This window comes from Misgurnus anguillicaudatus, chromosome 10 (assembly GCF_027580225.2).
Source record: "Misgurnus anguillicaudatus chromosome 10, ASM2758022v2, whole genome shotgun sequence".
Taxonomy (NCBI): Eukaryota; Metazoa; Chordata; class Actinopteri; order Cypriniformes; family Cobitidae; genus Misgurnus; species Misgurnus anguillicaudatus.
In genome coordinates, this window is record NC_073346.2 from 5,155,831 (window position 1) to 5,167,410 (window position 11,580).

At 37.4% G+C, this 11,580-nt stretch overlaps 1 long non-coding RNA gene across 1 annotated transcript; it reads left to right on the forward strand.

Moving 5' to 3' along the window:
• The first annotated feature begins 359 nt into the window (after positions 1-359).
• LOC129422927 (uncharacterized) lies at positions 360-1,365 on the forward strand. The gene is made up of 2 exons (XR_012371688.1): positions 360-737; positions 946-1,365. It is a non-coding gene; the product is annotated as an uncharacterized lncRNA (long non-coding RNA).
• The last annotated feature ends 10,215 nt before the right edge of the window (positions 1,366-11,580 follow it).

Consider the following 11,580-nt stretch of genomic DNA (forward strand, 5'->3'; position numbering starts at 1 on the left):
TGATTAACAAACTGGTAAGTAATAGCACACAGATGAATGTGGTAGTTCACTATTAACTAATCAATACCAACTATTTTTTCATACTTCCCAAAGAACTACTGAGAAGTTTTATAATTCATGCAAACTAAACGACAACCAATGGAGGACCAATGACCAACACCACATCAACTCGTTCAATGCTGCAAACAAATACACAAGACTGTCTACACTATCAACAGGCAATAGCAGACTTGTTCTCATTTAAAGACTACTGGAACTTATAGATTCATCAACCATCTAAATTCCATACATACATACAGTGTGTGCAAAAGACTACCCAGTCTCACAAAGTTTCGTGATATAGTCACGTATTTTTTTAAATTTTTTTTTTCGTGATCCTATAACGAGTTCCTGTTTTCGTGTGATTATCACGTATTGGTTACTCAACTGCTTTTTCCTATTTTTAATCCATTGTCGCTTCGGTATTGGTTGCGCCTAGTAGGCGTGGTTATGCTGAAGTATCGAGACTCGCGCGTTCGGAGGAAAATAACGCGCGATCCACTGTGGCAATGGAGGAAGGTACATGTGCTGTCTTTCTAAAGTTTATAATATCACAGATTGATGGCATAACCGGCGAATAAATAACAGAGTGATGAGCGAAGAGAAGTTTTCGGGTTGGATGGACTACAGGTGGTGTATTATTGCATCCGAGTTTGCGGATATATGACGAGTCTCAATGGTGTGCCTCAATAAAGATTGTAAGTCACTCTTGCTTATTATTCGGTCTTATCTTATTATCTGAAGTATTGTCGGGTATATTGTTGTAAGTATGTATTCCAATTGAATAACATAGCTGCAATGTTTTATATATTTATACATCAGATGTGTGTCTCACATGTTTAACCTTTTAAGAGCAATATTATAAAGTAACGATTCTCTTACAAATGGCACTTTGTTTTATTCTAGAACCACATTACACACACACCGACATACATAAAAATCCAGAATGTCACGAGCAACAACAGAATATCATCGCAATGAACTCCAATCTGCTCATTTTTAAAGCAACACGTCTGAGGTACACCTGTTCAACTCTACACGTGAGGATTTCCACCATACTGATGAGCATCTCTATTTCAACTCGACGGGTTACATAAAGTACACATTCCCTGAAACTATTGGGACTTTGCTATTAATCATTATATTGCTTTTCATTATTCATTACCGGATCTCCAATTAATAGTTTTTTTGATCTAACTTTGTTATTTCTGTATTATTGTTATTGTTGTTATGCAGGATTACACTTTGTTTTGTTCATTTATTTGAATGCTTTATTATGCTCAATGATTCATATTTAAAATACACTGATACACTTGAGAAATTGTACATTGTGACTCTGGCTCTTTACTGTCCTCGTGGTCCCTGGGCATTGGTTATTTGCCCTAAGGTGATTATTACTGGAATATTAAGTAGTGCATTGTACAGTCTGCCAAACACACATATATTTTTTGATAATAATTTTATAATCATTGTTTTATGTATGATTTGAATCAGTGTTCTAAAGTGAAGATCACGGTAACACACTAGTAATTACTTTAGAATGATGTAGTAACACTTGAGTCATTACTAGCGGGTTACCATGATCTTCACTTTAGAATACTGATCCCAAAAATTAGTAATTACTTTAGAATGATGTAGTAACAATTGAGTCATTACTAGGGGGTTACCATGATCTTCACTTTAGGATACTGATCCCAAAAAATTTTAATTACTTTAGAATGATGTAGTAACACTTGAGTCATTACCAGCGGGTTACCGTTATTCATATAGTAGTTAATGGAAAGCTAATCTTAAAGGGGATAATCTTAATCATTCACAGACTATTCACATATGAGCTTGAAGCCATACATAAAACATATTTTTTAACAGGTAAGAAAAAAAATCACTGTATAGGCATTTGATGGTTGATGAATCTATAAGTTCCAGTAGTCTTTTAATGATTCAATGAGAACAAGTCTGCTTTTACCTATTGATAATATAAACAGTTTTGTGTATTAGTTTACAGTAGTAAATGTGTTAATGTAGTGTTAGTCATTTGACCTATATTACTTATCGTTTAGTTTTGCATGAATTATGAAACTTCTCATTAGTTCTTTGGGAAGTATGAAAAAAATTGTAGTTACCGACAAGTCAATAGTGAACCACCACACTCATCTGGGTGTTATTACCAGTTCGTTAATCAGAGTTTTGTGTTAGTTAACAGTAGTTACTAGATTAATATTGTTTAATTACTCATTTGTTCCTGTGTAGTTATTCATTAATAATGGATTCGTATTCTAAAGTGTTACCCACAAACCAATTCAAAACGTTTGCCCGTTTGCTTTGTAAAGAACCGACTCATTTATTTGCAACACTTGTTAAGGAATCAACTCAAACAAGTGAATAGTTAACTTTCTAAAGTAGCAATCGCTTCTCGGGTCGACATTAACGCACTGAAAAAATTATATTCAGTCTATATTTGCAGAGTTTGGTTCCAAAGCGCAATAAAACCATTTTGACAAATTTCGGTAAAAACATGTTTTCTATACCAAGAAAGTGACAAGATGAAAAACACTATTTTTTGTTACAAACTTTCACATAGCATCTTTAGGTTATAACAACATTACAAATTCAAATCCATAACTTGATTTTCAAAGATTTATTATAAAAACTGATTTTTTTCCCCCAAAATGCTATAAATCTATTGAATCAATAGCCTATATAAATGTGCATTCATCTTTGCCATTTTATATTCATTTAGTTGACTAGTGTTATACACTAATAAAAAAAAACATTAATGGCATTAATCAAAACACTTACTTTGTCATATTAAGAACACTGTCATTGCTGCAGTTATACTTGACATTGTTTCTTAACATTTTTCACAGCGATCAGCTGTAAAATGTTTTGGTCCTGCTCCATTTTCGTTGACTGAGTAAAATTATGGAAAGTTTTTCATAAGATCCCCTGAGGTCAATGTGTCGAGTGCCTCTCGCGTGAATTATTCGATGTTGATGGCTTACGTTTCTTTCCCGTTACAAAACACCATCAAAAGTTGATCAATGCCATATAAAGTAATATTTTGTTTTTGTTTGTTTGTTGATCAAGAAGTACAAAATAGATTAGGAAAACTAGGACTCCGTGTACTCAACGCGTCGCCATTGTTTGTTTACATTGCGTGGAAAGGTGGGCTGTAATTTGTGGAGCGAATTTATTGCATTCTGTGGAAAAGGAGGAGTGGCATTTATTGCGTTTTGGGAAAAAAGGGAGAAAAGATGACAGAATAACATGGCGGATATTGGATTTTGCGTAAAATTAAGAATTTATTTTAAATACTGACCTGATATAATACTGATTCTGCCAGTAACTCATTTTTTTCAAAAATGGCATTTATTGCGTTTTGGAACCAAACTCTTAATTTGTTCTCACGGAGACGCAGTGTGCACGGAAGGGGAGGGGCTGTGTGTGTGTGTGTGTGAGAGAGATACGCGTGAGTGAGAGACGCATGGAAAGGAAATGCAGCTGAGCATTATTTGCTCTATGAAAGACATTGGGCTGATTCTCGAGAAATTAGACTTATGAGGTTTTGATAAAAAAAAGTAAATGCAAAGAGAGAGTATCAAAATAAGAAGCATACAGCTCTTCACGTACTATTTTGCACATGATTTCAAATGACATCATCAAACCAATTTTGTTTTTTTTCCACATTTAAAGGTAGGATATCTAATTTTGAAAAATGCAAAGCTTGTGGAGCAGCATACACAGTTAACTTATGTGCGATCTACAGGCATTGCCTTTGCGATCGACTGGTCAACCTATTGTACACCCCTGGTGTAGATGTAGTAACTAACGTTATATCATTACCCTTATTCGTAAACAAACACACATTTCACAGTAACACAATGTACAATACAGTAACACAAAGTACAATATCTGAATCCATCTAAATACAAACATATCGCGTTCCTACCTTACCAAAATAAACGTGGTAAAGCAGTAAAGTTACCGATGTTAATTTGGGTTTTTGCTCTTTGTTGATCCAGGCAGTTTTTGCTGTTGTTGTTGTTTTAAAATATGTTTTCGTTTCGTGGCTCCTGTGCAAGTTGTCAATTCAGCAAGAAAGTTTGCCATTTTCCCTCTGTTTAATAGACCCAACGTCCGTTCGGTTCGAGATCTATGATTGGTTGGACATTTTTTGGTCCTACGCCTTTCCCAGATGACATAAATTTCTACAAATACATTTAAACAATTTAACATAGCGATAAGGATGTGAGGACACTTTTAACCAGTGTAACACTTTACTGTTATAGTTACTCTCTTTTTTTTCTTTACCTTGAATCTCAAAAGAATGGGTAAGGGTCCAGTAGCTTAGGTTCGCTACAGAGGGCTAAGGTAGTATGATTCAGATAAAACACGCAACTGAGGGTTAAGAAAACTGTGACAAAATATATTTCTTTGGAACAATTGTATAATTGAAATGAAATGATAACAATAAAAAAATATATATACAATAATAATAACCCAAAAGAGGTATTTGCTTCTTTCAACTTTTTTCAACCAAAATACATTGTGTTTATATTCCCTTGAAGTAGTGTTTGGTTTAAAGGACAAGTTCGGTATTTTACACTTAAAGCCCTGTTTTCAGATTGTTTATGATGAAATAGAACGGTTTTGACTGAAATTTCGACATATGCGGCTGCCCCGAGAATTTTCGGGTGTTTGTGTTTCACCTCCCACCTTTACAATGGGTTTATAGGTGCACAGGAACAATCCTTCCTAAAATGCATTAAACTTTCGTTTACAAAGACGTGAAACTCACTGAGTGGTCAAGGGTGTTCACTGGTATGCTCACACAAAAATCGCTGCAAAATACGCATTCCAACAGGTTTTATCGTAGTTTTTGCCAACTCCATTGACTTGTATTAGATGTGCTGTGAGGTACGGTATTACTCCACGCCGGGAACGTTTTTTTGTATTCTTGCAATTGGCAATGGCGGATTAGCGCCACCACCTGGGCTGGAGTGTCTATTATTCAAGCTCTAAGCGGAAGAATGTACCGATGTGAGGCGATTGGAAAAATAGGTCCACAAGTTAACAACGAATGCTAAAACAGCTGTTGGAAAGCATCTTTTGCAGCGATTTTTGTGTGAGCACATCACTGAACACCCCTGACCACTCGGTGAGCTGCACGTCTCTGCAAACGAAAGTCTAATGCATCCCAGGAAGGACCGTTCCAGTGCACCATTAAACCCACTGCAGAGGTGTGAGGTGAAACACAAACACCCGAAAACTCTCAGGGCAGCCGCATATGTCGAAACCCCAGTCAAAACCGTTCCACCTCACCACAAACAATCCGAAAACAGGGCTCCAAGTGCAAAATACTGAACTTGTCCTTTAACCTATTCCTATTTGGTTTCCTTTAATTATTATTATTATTGCTAATAATGTAGTGTTTCTTTTTTTATCAACTAATGAGCTATTGGGATTAAAGCTATTTAGTGTATATTAAAGATTTCTTTAAATCTTTTCTTTTAGTTTCCTGAGATTATTAATTCCTATTGAATTCCTGAGATATTGTTTAGCTTATTTGACACTAGTAAGGAATGTAATTTCAACAGCAATAATACAAAAAACAAACAAAGAAAAAACAATAATGCAATGAATTCAAAACAATACGAACAGTTCACAATATCAAGTAGTATAACATCACAATAATATCTCAATATCTCCAGGAACAGGATTTTGTGTCCAGGCAACTTGGTAAGTATACGAATAAACTGTGCTCTTTGTAGGAAAACTTGTCCAAAATGTAACAAAAATACCCAAAAATGTGTATGAGTCACTCTGTTGCAGATGTAGATGATATGAAAAATCAGTTTATTACTGCAGAGGGAGGGAAATCAGTTCTGTCCTACCAAATAGGAGAAAATCACTGCACAATTCAAGGAAAACACTGAATCCTTGTTTCCATCTTAAACGACTAGTAGTTTGGTGGGTTGGCTCGCCATCTAATGCAGAATAGTTGTTTCAAACATCCAAAAAGAACCTGACCTGTTTATATAAGAGTCTTAAGAATATCATCATATTAACAAATTTAACATATCATTTCAACATTTTATGCTGAACCACATGTAAATAGTATATAAACACACAAACATGTTTACAATTTGTACAAATATAAATTTGTCAATACACTTTTAGGCATATGATATGCCCCTTTAACATTTAAAACCTAAATGAGGCACCACATCACATTTCTCTTTTGTTTTCAACCATTAATGCAGACAAACAGTAAATAAATCGTTTTGGATTCAAAATACATAACTTAACATTAGGGGTGTAACGGTACGTGTATTCGAACCGGACCGTTTCGGTTCAGGGCTTTCGGCACGGTCCACACGTGCACCGAAAGGCCGAATGCATTTTGTGTGCGCCTGTGCGGAACATAATACGTGCGTTTCCGCACGAACATATTAAGTGGCGGAAGTCTCCGCGTTCAGCGCAAGTCTTCTGTCAAACATATAACATAATTCGGCCCGCAGAAAGATTTTTATTTACTTAGTTGTATATCCGTTTGATTATTGATGTAAACGTTTACGTGTCGTATCTAAAAGCGCATGTTAAACGCGTGTCAACGCGCTGCTTTGTTCTTTCAAAGGTGCGTGAGAGGATGCACGTCTTTCGTTGCTACGCATTCATGAGACGCGCTTTCTGTGACAGCGAGAATAAGGAATGCGTGATCAGATTTTTCATCTGCACATCACGTCAATCATATCATTGTGCCAATGCGATCAGCTGGTCGGGACAGAGAAGAGCTGTAACCCGGGCTTACTCAGCTGTCACTCAGCTGCTGCGGAGGGGTTCGTTACAGCTTACATTGACGACACAAGCAAAGATTAGGAGAAACATGCAAAAGATCAAAGATGGCTAGGTATGCAACTCACTAATCTCAAAATGAGTGTATAATAAGTATATCATCATGTTGCTTGCTATGCAGTTACACATAGAGCAGTAATATTATTTTTATACAGAGATGGTACATAGCCAATTCAATACTGTGAGTTAAACAATCCAAAATAAATCAAAACACAAAATTTTTGGTGGCAAAAATGTAGGCTAATAGTTCATAAATGTATTCAGGAATTGAATTTGTTAGTTCAAGGTTTTAGTAGAAAAAGTTTAAGAGAAGGTTAAGAAAAGAGTTACCTTCTGTTATAAAATAATGTAAAAAAGAACTTTGCAGTAGTATTTTATTTATTATTTTTTCATTTTATATATATTTTATATGTTATATTTTAATAAAAAGTGTTTAAAAAAGTGTAAACAAATTGTAAAAAAAAAGTTTATAGTAATAAACAACCTGCAGTTTAATGTTTGCATTTCTCCCTTACTGTACCGAAAATGAACCGAACCGTGGCTTCAAAACCGGGGTTCGCACCGAACCGTGATTTTTGCGTACCGTTACACCCCTACTTAACATTCAACTTAAACAAAATGAACACAACATTGATTTGGAGACTCACCAAATCCGAGTGTCTCACGTGGATTTATCATCAGCATCGGATATACAGGGGAACTCGATCAATCTTAATCATCAGCATTAAACTCGACAATCACGCTTTACAATTGACCCAATATGATTACATAATGGTATACATCACATAATACTTCATATTTTAACATATATTAAAAGATGAGTTTGATATTTGCCTCAAATTGGTCTGTTTCTCCCGCGATCACCATCACTCGCTTTCTCTCGCTACTTCCGGGTCACTTCATGATGACATCACGCCCGTTTTCTTTATAGACTAAACATCTCACATTTTTTTCAGGACTTCCGGCAAGATGGCGGGCGAACACATGTGTTCTCACTAAGCGGCTTAGTTATATCCTGTTTTCTAATATGAAAGTAATTTAATTCTCAATTACACCTACCCAGAGTGATATTTATGTTTTGTGTTATTGTTACGGGACTTCAAAATGCGAAAATCTCAACAGACAACTCATCCAAGTATTGTTATTCCTCCGGCTCAGCACGTGGCTCAAACTTCTGCTTCAGAGATGGAAACAGTGACTGATACATTAGAAAAACGACGTGATTCCTCTCACTTTACTTCCACTAAAACACACATGTTGAAAAAGCTAAAATCTCAAGAAGAAGACATCACTAACGCTACTCTGCTGCAAGCCATTACTGCCCTGACTGCTCGCGTCGACTCACAGGATGAAAAGCTGGAAGAAATGACGAACCAAATGCAAAGCAACAGCATAATGATAGCGGAGATCTCCAAAGCGGTCGAATTTAACTCTGATGAAATTAAAGAATGCAAAGAAAAGTGCAACGAGATGAGCAAATCGGTTTTGAAACTCATTGCTGCACAGAACGACCTGGAAAACAGAACATCAGATCTTGAACGATATAAGAGAAGATGGAAATTCCGGATCAACGGCATGAAGGAAAAATCTAAAGAGGATGCCCCTAGCGAGGTGATTGGCCTGATTGCTGAAATTGCTCCGCACTTGATACAGAAATTGGACGATATTGTTGACACAGTGCATCGGATCGGTAAGAGGGAGCCAGTAAGACCAAGACAGATGATCGTACAATTCACAATGCGGAAATACATGGACGAAATATGGAAATCAACGGAAAACTCTTCTATCTGCCTACACCATGGAGTCAGATTTGTGGAAGACTTCACGAAGGAGGACCGAAACGCTCACGCAGCTTTGTGGCCACTGATTGCTCAAGCACGCAAAGAAGGGAAGAAAGCGTACTACAGAGGTCCATTTGGTTATATTGAAGGAAAGCGCATCGACCCAACAAAACCCTGCACTAGTGTTGGGCGATATGCCCCATTTTGAGATCGTCCTATCATCAGCCTGTGAGATCGGCGATACACGATAGTATCCGGGGGCGGGGCAGTAGTTTACTTGATTTGTTAATTTTTTACTCATTATAACAAGTCACTTGATTGGTGGACAAAAAAGAACAAGAGGAACACCGTCATGACCGCAACCTTCTTAAAACTGATGCCATTAATGCGAGCGCGTCATTAAAACCCTAATCATGATTACTTAATAACTGTAAAAACATGCATCTGCGCACACACACACACACACACACACACACACACAAACGTGCGCATAAACAATTCAATGCATTTGTTAGGTGCTGTTGCAGAAGACTACACGTGTCAAGCAGTGGTGCTCTCAGAGGTGCCTTTTTAAACACATTGTTCCAGCAGAACGCGATTATATTTTAAACACAATCATATTTTAAACACGAGGGACGTGTTGCTAGAACTCATTATAATGCATATCATAAACAGGATTAGTGATCTGACTTCGGACAGAGCGCAGCTCTCTCTGCACGTACGCGAGAGTGAGAGGCGCCAATATGCAGCGGGTCATATTTTAAACAAAAAGTAAAGTTTGCCTCAGCTCGCATGAAACACATTAAAGAGAACACAGACATGAGGATTACTACTTTAGTTTATGTTTAGACTTCGGACAGATGCAAGAGCACGTGCACGTGAGACAGAGAGAAGCGTAGCTGTTCATGACACGATGGATTTGCTAGAAGGAGTCCAAGACGCGCACATTAAGTGCAGGTACGTGCAAGAAGGAATTCTCTCTTTACAAGCTCTCCACGTAAAGCGAAGCCCACAAACCCTCATGCGAGGAAAAGCATGCAATGTGGATGTTAATGTAAAACTATGATGATAATAATAACCATTCGCCAATGACATTCAAGGTAAAAAAGAATTTTAGCAGCATTGCCTCAGTTATCATAAGAAACATAAAACTGAGTTACCCGTAATAACTCTATCTTGATTCTGAACTGTAAATAAATATAAGAACAGCAATTATATTAAACAATGTTTCTGAACTTAGAAGATTAAATATCAAAATATAAATTTAAGCAATGACATTCAAGGTAAAAAAGATAATAAAAAAAAATTAGCAGCAATTTCTCATATTCTTTCAGTTGACTCAGCCAGTGTGCTTTGCTTTAATTCTGGACTTTGAATGAAAATATGAACAACAATTACATTAAACATATGAACAAAATATTAAATATCAAACATAAATAACAAATTAAGTTAATAGCATTCAGTAAAAAAACAAATCAAATTAAGCTGCATTATCTCTTATCAAAACTGAGTTGTTGTTTTTTCCCTACCTAGTGAGCATTAGCCCTAGAATGACCAGCAGATGTTCATTTCTTACCCTGTTCCTTTGTCTTATTCAAGTTCTTGGCCTAGAAAACTAGCATTTCTAAATGTTCCTCAGTCAGTCTGGAACGTCTCGGACTGCAGATATTCCCAGATGTGCTGAATACCTGTTCAGATGCACAACTTGAAGCAGAAATGCAAAGATACTTCTTTGCAAAGTGCGCCAGGATTGGCAGTTGTGCCTCATGTTGACTCCACCAGGCCAGCGGATACTCTGCTGGGCTGATTTCTCTAAACTGTTTGTAGTCAACAAACTCACCATTTAATCTATCTGTAGGTGTTGCAGGTGTGGGAGAATGTTGCCTCACATCAGAATTATCTGCCCTTTTCTTCTCTGAGGTTATGGTGAAGAGAAAACTTTTTAAGTCTCTCCTATTCCTCTTTGGTGCAGCACCTGCTCCTCTAGGGTCCACTGGACTGTGGGGTGGAAGCTGAATTTCCTCAGCTTTAAGGAGCAGTTCCATCTTTATATCCTCCTCCATAGTTACAAAAGTACCTTTAAATCTAGGATCAAGGAATGTGGAGGTGTTTAGTGTCATCTGCAGGTTGTGATCATCATACCTTTTCTCAAAATCTCCTCTAATTTTGTTCTTCATTTCAAGGGCCAAGGGGCGGTCACCTTCCTCATCTTTTAGGCAGGCTTTGATTTTCCACATGAGTGGCAGGACTGATGATACAGTGGTTTCTTTCTCTCCACTCAGGGCATCAGTGAAGTCACTGAGTGTAGCCAGGACATCCCTTACTATTTCTAAAGTAGTCATGTCTGTGTCCCCAGGCATCAGGTGCCACTTCTTCCGGTCCTCAGCCAAAACAGCAGAGACAGCTTGCTGCTGCTCACAAAATCGTTCCACCATGTCATAGGTGGAACCCCATCGGGTTGGCTCATCATGGATTAATTTATGAGGCTGTTTACACTTGGCATTAACATGGGTTTTCGTCGATCGGATCACAAGTGGACAACGTTAATGCCAGGTGTAAACGGTGTTCAAAACGTTTTGAGCTCGTCCACTTTCGACCACTTTCAACCACTTCCAGAGGTGGTCGAAACCACTTTCGATCGGATCGCTTTGGAGTTGCTGAATGCACATGTGGTTGAATGCGTTCGAACAGCCACACGCGACCGCCTTCTCTCCGCCCATTTATCTAATCTGAGGTATTAAACACAAGTTTTACGTCTTTTTTGACTTCTGGCGTGAACATTCGGTGAACAGCGCTATTTTTAGCCTTTCGTTGATAAAACTAAGCGGCTGATCTTCGTAGTTTCGTTTTGAAAGCGTGCGAAAGTTGCGCGATCCTATTTCATCAATTGCGCTGAAAATTCAAA